Source organism: Somniosus microcephalus, chromosome 16 (genome assembly GCF_052327205.1).
Source record: "Somniosus microcephalus isolate GS21.2 chromosome 16, FLI_Smic_1.0, whole genome shotgun sequence".
NCBI lineage: Eukaryota > Metazoa > Chordata > Chondrichthyes > Squaliformes > Somniosidae > Somniosus > Somniosus microcephalus.
This window is the reverse complement of record NC_141002.1, coordinates 73,016,737-73,025,914: the sequence shown is the minus strand read 5'-3', so window position 1 is coordinate 73,025,914 and position 9,178 is coordinate 73,016,737.

The window sequence follows — 9,178 nt, the reverse complement described above, 5'->3', positions numbered from 1 at the left end:
CACATGGGGATCATGGACGCCGCCATCTTGGACGACAGCCGGGACGCAGCAGGCCCCCGACACCGCCTCATCTGATACCCGCAGCGACACACCGACCCCTACGCTGGCATCCGTTACACTGGACCAAGCGAGACCGCACCAACTGGCCAGTTCCACAATGGACATTAAGGTAAATGGTCACGATACAATCTGCCTTTTTGACTCTGGGAGCACGGAGAGCTTCATCCACCCCGACACGGTGCGGCGTTGCTCTCTCCCAGTCCTGCCTGCGCAACAGCGGATTTCTATGGCCTCCGAGTCCCAGTCGGCGGACATCGGCGGCTACTGCGTGGTGACACTCGTAGTAGACGGGACCGTGTACGATCATTTTAAACTTCTGGTCCTGCCTGACCTCTGCGCTGCCGTCCTGCTGGGGTTAGATTTTCAGTGCCACCTTAAAAGTGTTACGATGGCGTACGGTGGACCCCTACCCCCACTCACAGTCCGCAGCCAGCAGCTTCCAAATTGCCCGCCGCGCACCAGGTGCAACCTCTCCACACTCAGAGTCACCCCCCCACCACTGTTTGCTAACCTCACCCCCGACTGTAAGCCCATCGCCACAAAGAGCAGGCGATACAGTGCCGGGGACAGGGTTTTCATTAAAACCGAAGTGGAGCGGCTCCTGAAAGAAGGGATTATTGAGGGCAGCACCAGCCCCTGGCGAGCCCAGGTTGTGGTCGTTAAGACCAGCGAGAAGCAGCGCCTGGTCATCGACTACAGCCAGACAATAAATCGCTACACCCTGCTGGACGCCTACCCACTCCCCCGTATAGCTGATATGGTCAACCAGATCGCGCAGTACCGCGTCTTCTCGACCATTGACCTGAAATCAGCGTACCACCAGCTCCCCATCCGCCCTGAGGACCGCCAGTACACTGCCTTTGAGGCAAACGGCCGCCTCTATCACTTCCTTAGGGTTCCCTTTGGCGTCACCAACGGGGTCTCCATCTTCCAAAGGGAGATGGACCGGATGGTAGATCAAAATGCGTTGCAGGCCACTTTCCCATATCTGGACAATGTGACCATCTGCGGCCGTGACTTGCAGGACCATGACGCAAACCTCGAAAAATTCCTCCGCACCGCCCAACTCCTAAACCTGACATATAACAAGGAGAAGTGCATATTCCGCACAAACCGCCTTGCCATCCTTGGCTGTGTTGTGGAACACGGAGTCATCGGCCCCGACCCCGACCGGATGCGTCCCCTTATGGAACTTCCACTGCCCCACTGCCTCAAGGCCCTGAAGAGGTGCCTAGGGTTTTTCTCCTATTACGCCCAGTGGGTCCCCTACTATGCGGACAAGGCCCGTCCGCTGATCAAGTCCACCTCTTTTCCCTTGACGGCAGAGGCCCGCTTAGCCTTCCACCGTATCAAGGAGGACATTGCCAAAACCACCATGCACGCAGTGGACGAATCCATCCCCTTCCAGGTGGAAAGCGACGCGTCCGACTTTGCCCTGGCCGCTACCCTCAATCAGGCGGGGAGACCCGTGGCCTTCTTTTCACGAACCCTCCAAGGCCCGGAGACCAGACACTCCGCTGTTGAGAAGGAGGCCCAGGCGATTGTGGAGGCTGTGCGTCATTGGAGGCACTACCTGGCCGGAAAACGATTTACCCTGCTCACTGACCAGCGTTCAGTTGCTTTTATGTTTAACAACAAGCAGAGGGGCAAAATCAAAAATGACAAGATCTTGAGGTGGAGAATCGAACTTTCCACCTACAACTACGAGATCTTGTACCGGCCCGGGAAGCTAAATGAACCCCCGGATGCGCTATCGCGTGGCACCTGCGCCAGCGCGCAGATCGATAGACTACGGGTCCTCCACAATGACCTCTGCCACCCGGGGGTCACCAGGTTCTTCCACCTCATCAAGGCCCGCAACCTGCCTTACTCTATTGAGGAGGTCAGGACCATGACCAGGAACTGCCAAGTCTGCGCTGAGTGCAAACCACACTTTTATAGACCAGACAGGGCCCACCTGATAAAAGCCACTCGCCCCTTCGAGCGCCTGAGCGTTGATTTTAAAGGGCCTCTCCCCTCCTCCGACCGCAATGTGTACTTCCTCAATATTATTGATGAGTACTCCCGTTTCCCATTCGCCTTCCCCTGCCCGGACATGACCAGTGCCACGGTCATTAAATGTCTGAACAACCTCTTCACCCTGTTCGGCTTCCCCAGCTATATCCATAGCGACCGGGGCTCATCGTTTATGAGCGACGAACTCCGTCAGTACCTGCTAACTAGGGGTATTGCCACAAGCAGGACCACCAGTTACAACCCCCGGGGGAACGGACAGGTGGAAAGAGAAAATGCGACAGTTTGGAGGGCCGTCCTGCTAGCCTTAAAGTCTAGGGGCCTTCCAACCTCCCGCTGGCAGGATGTGCTCCCCGATGCGCTCCACTCTATTCGGTCACTGCTCTGCACTGCCACTAACGCCACCCCTCATGAGAAAATGTTCGTCTTCCCAAGGAAGTCCACATCAGGGACATCGCTACCGCCATGGCTGACGTCCCCAGGGCCGGTCCTACTGAGAAGACACGTGAGGACCCATAAAACGGACCCCCTGGTCGAGAGGGTCGACCTCCTCCATGCCAGCCCCCAGTATGCTTACATCGCATACCCGGACGGGCGGGAGGACACAGTCTCCATAAGAGACCTTGCACCCTCGGGGACCACAGTAACCCACTACCCACTACCACCCCCCCCCCACGATCCGATATCCAGCCCCAGCAGACGGCAGGCCTGGGCCCCGCGACCCGCTCGACATCTACGAGGACGACACGCCTGTGCCACAGCCTACGCTGGACTCGACGCCGGAAGCTTCACTACCCCTGCCGTCGCCACGCCGATCACAGCGGCAGACAAGACCTCCGGAGAGACTCCAATACACTAACTTTTAATACACTTCACCCCGCCGGACTCAATTTTAAACAAGGGGTGAATGTGGTAAACCACTGTTTGTATTCCTGTTTGTCCTGTTTGTATTCCACTGTGTACATGCCTGGACATGCCTCGGCTGACTCCTCCCACAGGTCCTAGTATAAAGGTGACTGCTCCCCAGCCCTTGGTATCCTGGACCGGTCGACCACTCGAGGCAGACCTCCATTCTGTTGTTAATAAAAGCCTTTAGTTACTCTTCTAACTCTCAGTCTTTTATGAGTAATTGATAGCGCATCAGACAGTGAGCCTGTTCCGCCATTCAATGAGATCATGGCTGATCTGCGACCTAACTCCATATACCTGCCTTTGGCCCATATCCCTTAATACGTTTGGTTAACAAAAATCTATCAATCTCAGATTTAAAATTACCAATTGATCTAGCGTCACTTGCCGTTTGCAGAAGAGAGTCCCAAACTTCTCCCACCCTTTGTGTGTAGAAGTGTTTCCTAATTTCACTCCTGAAAGGTCTGGCTCATTTAATCTCTCCTGCCTTCCTGCCTTATTTAACGATCAGGAAGGACAGGCAGGAAGGAAGGAAGGGGAGGTGGGGTGGCTATGTTAATAAAGGAAGGAATCACTGTAATACAGAGAAATGATATTGGGTCAAAAGATCAGGATAATGAAACAGTTTGGGTGGAGGTAAGGAATAATAAGGGGCAAAAAACACTAGTGGGCGTAGTCTATAGCCCTCCGAACAGTTGCAACTCTGTTGGACGGAGTATCAATCAGGAAATAGTTGAGGCTTGTAATAAGGGAGCATCTATAATTATGGGGGATTTTAACTATCATATTAATTGGACAAATCAAATTGGGCAAGGCTACCTTGAGGATGAGTTCATTGAGTGTATTAGGGATGGGTTTCTTGAGCAGTATGTAACTGAACCGACCAGGGGGCAAGCAACCTTAGATCTGGTCCTGTGTAACGAGACAGGATTAATTAAAAATGTCCTAGTAAAGGATCCGCTTGGAATGAGTGACCATAACATGGTTGAATTCCATATTCAATTAGAGGATGAGAAGGTTGGATCTCAAACAAGCGTGCTAAGCTTGAATAAAGGAGACTATGAAGGTATGAGAGCGGAATTGAGTAGAGTGGATTGGGAAAATAGATTAAAGGGTAAGACGATACATGATCAGTGGTGTACATTTAAGGAGTTATTTTACAACTTCCAAAAAAAATATATTCCACTGAGAAGAAAAGGGTGTAAAAGAAAAGACAGCCATCTGTGGCTAAGTAAAGAAATTAAGGATAGTATTCGACGATGGGCCGGAATGGCCTCTATCTGCACTGTGGGGTTTCTGTGATTCTGTGATAAGGTAGCCAAATCTAGTGGGAGGATAGAGGATTGGGAAAACTTTAAAAGACAGCAAAAAATAACAAAAAGATTGATTAAGAAAGGGAAGATAGATTATGAAAGTAAATTAGCAAAAAATATAAAAACAGATAGGAAGAGCTTTTATAGTTATATAAAAAGAAAAAGGGTGGCTAAAGTAAATGTTGGTCCCTTAGAGGATGAGACCGGGAAATTAATGGTGGGAAATATGGAGATGGCAAAAACACTGAATGAATATTTTGTATCAGTCTTTACAGTAGAAGACACTAAGAATATCCCAACACTGGACAAACAGGGGGCTATAGGGGGGGAGGAGCTAAACACGATCAAAATCACTAAGGAAGTGGTACTCGGTAAAATAATGGGACTCAAGGCGGATAAATCACCTGGACCTGATGGCTTACATCCTAGGGTCTTGAGGGAAGTGGCGGTAGGGATTGTGGATGCATTGGTAATAATTTTCCAAAACTCCCTGGACTCAGCAAAGGTCCCGGCAGACTGGAAAACTGCTAATGTAACACCCTTATTTAAAAAGGGCAGTAGACAGAAGGCTGGAAACTATAGACCGGTTAGCCTAACATCTGTGGTAGGTAAAATATTGGAGTCCATTATTAAGGAGACAGTAACAGGACATTTGGATAATCATAATTTAATAGGACAATGTCAGCATGGTTTTATGATGGGGAAGTCATGTTTGACAAATTTGCTGGAGTTCTTTGAGGAAGTAACATATAGGGTGGATAAAGGGGAACCAGTGGACGTAGTGTATTTAGACTTCCAAAAGGCATTTGACAAGGTGCCACACAAAAGATTATTGCTTAAGATAAAAAATCACGGGATTGGGGGTAATATTCTGGCATGGATAGAGAATTGGCTATCTAACAGAAGGCAGAGAGTTGGGATAAATGGTTCATTCTCGGACTGGCAATCAGTAACTAGTGGTGTTCCACAGGGGTCAGTGCTGGGTCCCCAACTCTTTACAATCTATATTAATGATTTGGAGGAGGGGACCGAGTGTAACATATCAAAGTTTGCAGATGATACTAAGATGGGAGGGAAAGTAGTGAGTGAGGAGGACATAAAAAACCTGCAAGGGGATATAGACAGGCTAAGTAAGTGGGCAGAGATTTGGCAGATGGAATACAATACTGGAAAGTGTGAGGTTATGCACTTTGGCAGGAAAAATCGTAGAGCAAGTTATTATCTTAATGGCAAGAAACTGGAAAGTACTGAAGTACAAAGGGATCTGGGGGTCCTGGTGCACGAAACTCAAAAAGTTAGTGTGCAGGTGCAGCAAGTGATTAAGAAGGCCAATGGAATGTTGGCTTTCATTGCTAGGGGGATAGAATATAAAAATAGGGAGGTATTGCTTCAGTTGTACAAGGTATTGGTGAGACCGCACCTGGAATACTGCATACAGTTTTGGTGTCCATACTTAAGAAAAGACATACTTGCTCTCGAGTCAGTACAAAGAAGGTTCACTTGGTTAATCCCGGGGATGAGGGGATGGACATATGAGGAGAGGTTGAGTAGATTGGGACTCATTGGAGTTCAGAAGAATGAGAGGCGATCTTATTGAAACATAAGATTGTGAAGGGGTTGGATCGGGTGGATGCAGGGAAGATGTTCCCGATGATGGGTGAAACTAGAACTAGGGGGCATAGTCTTAGAATAAGGGGCTGCTCTTTCAAAACTGAGATGAGGAGGAACTACTTCACTCAGAGGGTGGTAGGTCCATGGAATATGCTGCCCCAAAAAGCTGTAGAAGCTACATCATTACATAAATTTAAAACAGAAATAGATAGTTTCCTAGAAGTAAAGGGAATAAAGGGTTATGGGGAGCGGGCAGGAATTTGGACATGAGTCTAGGTTCGGATCGGTCATGGCCCTGTGGGTAGCGGAGCAGGCCCAGGGGCCGTGTAGCCTGATCCTGCTCCTATTTCGTGTGTCTAATTCTGTTAGATTCAGGAGATGGTTCTGTGATAGTGGATTGGCGGTTAGGATCAGATCAGCCATGATCTTATTGAATGGCGGAGCAGGCTCGAGGGGCCGTTTGGCCTACTCCTGCTCCTATTTCTTATGTTCTTATGTTCTATCACAGACCTTCCTTTTTGTTCTTTCCTCCCCTCCCGCTTTTCCCTGCCTCTGCACTTCCTTAAAACCTGTTACATCGCTAACATTTTCCAGTTCTGACAAAAGGTCATCGATCTGACAAGTTACCTCGGTTTCTCTTTCCACAGACGCTGACTGACCTGCTGAGTGTTTCCAGCATTTTCTGTTTTGATTTCAGATTTCCAGCATCCGCAGTATTTTACTTTTGAACAACCAGAGCTTCTTATTGAGGGAAATGGCCCCAAGCGTCCTTCACAGAAGTGAATTTAGACAAAAATCAACCAAACTAGGAATTGGCAGGGATGGAAATCTGCTCGGAGAGATTCAAACATGGAGTCCATGGTAACCTATCCCAGTCCAACCCCACTCTAATCCAGACTAAACTAATCCAGTCCAACTCAACTGCACTTCAGCCCAATCTGACTAACTGATGTAAATCTATTTTCTCTTTAACTTAGAGTAACCTAACCCAGAGCAGGTCCAATTCAATCTAATTTAACCCAGTCCAACTGCACTCCAATTCAGACTAATTTAACCCAACTCCAAACCACACTATGTTAGCTCAGTACACCTCCACTCCAGACAAATCTTATCCAGTTTAACTCCACTTCAATCCAATCCATGCTGATCTACCTAATCCTTTTCCAACTCCACTCCAATCCAACTCTGACCAGATTAGTCTAGCCATTCCTTTCTGTTTCAATCACTTCGTCCAGTTAATTGAGGCTAGTCTAATCCAGTGCAATAAAATGCTGGCAGTCTATTTCTCTCCAATCTAACTCGATGCAGGTTAATTCAAAAGAAAGAAAAAGAAAGACTTGCATTTACATAGCGCCTTTCAATACCTCAGGGCATCCCAAAGCTCTTCCTAGCCAATGAAGCACTTTTTGAAGTGTAGTCACTGCTGTCATGTAGGAAATTCAACTTTGTTTAATCTAGTCCAATCCAGTCAAAAAAACAAACAAACTTACTCTATTGACGGCTCCACCGGAGAAACATTGGCCTGGATTTTGCGGTCATCGGCAAATGAACAGCGCTCGTCGTTCATTACACTTGCCCACAGACTTTGTGGGCTTTTGCTCTGTGACTTGCAGTAATTAGCGAGTCAAAACCGCATGGAGCCCTCAACAGGGGATCTGAGACCTGTATGAACAGGGAAAGCAACAGTGTGTCTTAACCAATCAGATTGAAGAATCCTTACAGAGACACACACAGTCTAAACTAGGAAGTATAAGTAAGAATATTTATTTCAACATAAAATCATGTACAGAAAGCGAAAGAAAAATGGGATTAAGAGAGATAAAAGAAACAGAAAGAAAAAGTAAAAAAAGTTTAAATTTTTTAGATGCTTATTATTACCCAGTAATATTCTGTCTATGAAATGGATAGAAGTCAAATAAGTTAACAAAAAAGCACTTCAGCAGCAATCTGTTATGATATTTAGCTTTTCCCAATATCCATCACTTTTTTCAGAAGCTTTTTTAAGGAGATCACCAGTATGGTGGATAGGGAAGTGTCTATGGATGTTGCCTATATGAACTTACAGAAGGCATTTGATAAGGTTCCGCACAAGAGATTATTAGCAAAATAAGCACACGGAATTGGAGGTAACCTTGTGACATGGGTTGGCAATTGGTTAGGAGATAGGAGACAGAGAGTAGCGATAAAGGGAATGTTCTCTGATTGGCGTGGTGTACCACAGAGATCTGTACTGGGGTGTCAGCTTTTCACCATTTACATTAATGACTTGGATGAAGGAATAGAGAGTTGTATATCCAAGTTTTCAGAGCAGGAAGTTACAAAGGGACATCGGCAAATTAATTGAGTGGGAAAAATTATGGCAGATGAAGTTCAACGTGGGGAAGTGTGAGGTCATCCACTTTGGATCCGACAAGTCAGAATATTTTCTTATAAAAAAGAAAGACTTGCATTTATGTTGCGCCTTTCACAACCACCGGACGTCTCAAAGCGCTTTACAGCCAATGAAGTACTTTTGAAGTGGAGTCACTGTTGTAATGTGGGAAACGCGGCAGCCAATTTGCGCACAGCAAGCTCCCACAAACAGCAATGTGATAATGACCAGATAAACTATTTTTGTTATGTCGATTGAGGGATAAATATTGGCCAGGACACCGGGGATAACTAAGAGCTATGAAGGAGCAAAGAGATTTAGGTGCCCACGCACACAAATCACTAAAAGCTAGTGCACAGGTACAAATGGTAATCAAAAAAGCTATTGGAATGTTGGCCTCCATATCTCAAGGGAGCTGGAATACAACAGGGAGAAAGTTATGCTTCAATTGTACAGAGCCTTGGTCAGACCCCATCTAGACGCAGTTTTGTGCACTGAACTTTAGGAGAGATTGAAAATACTGGAAAGACTCAGCAGGTCAGGCAGCATCTATGGAAAGAGAAACAGAATTAATGTTTCAGGTTGATGAACTTTCGTCAGAGCTGGAAGAAGTTAGAGATGTAACAGTTTTTAAGCAAGTACAGAGGCAGGGATGTGGTGAGGGGTGTTGGCGGTGGGAGAGGAAAGAACAAAAGGCAGTTCTGTGATAGGATAAAAAGCAGGAGTGATTAGATGACAAAAGGAATGATGGTGCAAGGCAAAAGGGGTGGTAATGGGACCAGTAAAGAAACAAAAGATGGGTCCAGCGTAGCTGTAAATGACAACAGCAGAATCATTAGCAGCACCTACTGTCAGAAACAATGGGAGCAGTGGTTATGTTCTGAAAAAGTTGAACCCAATG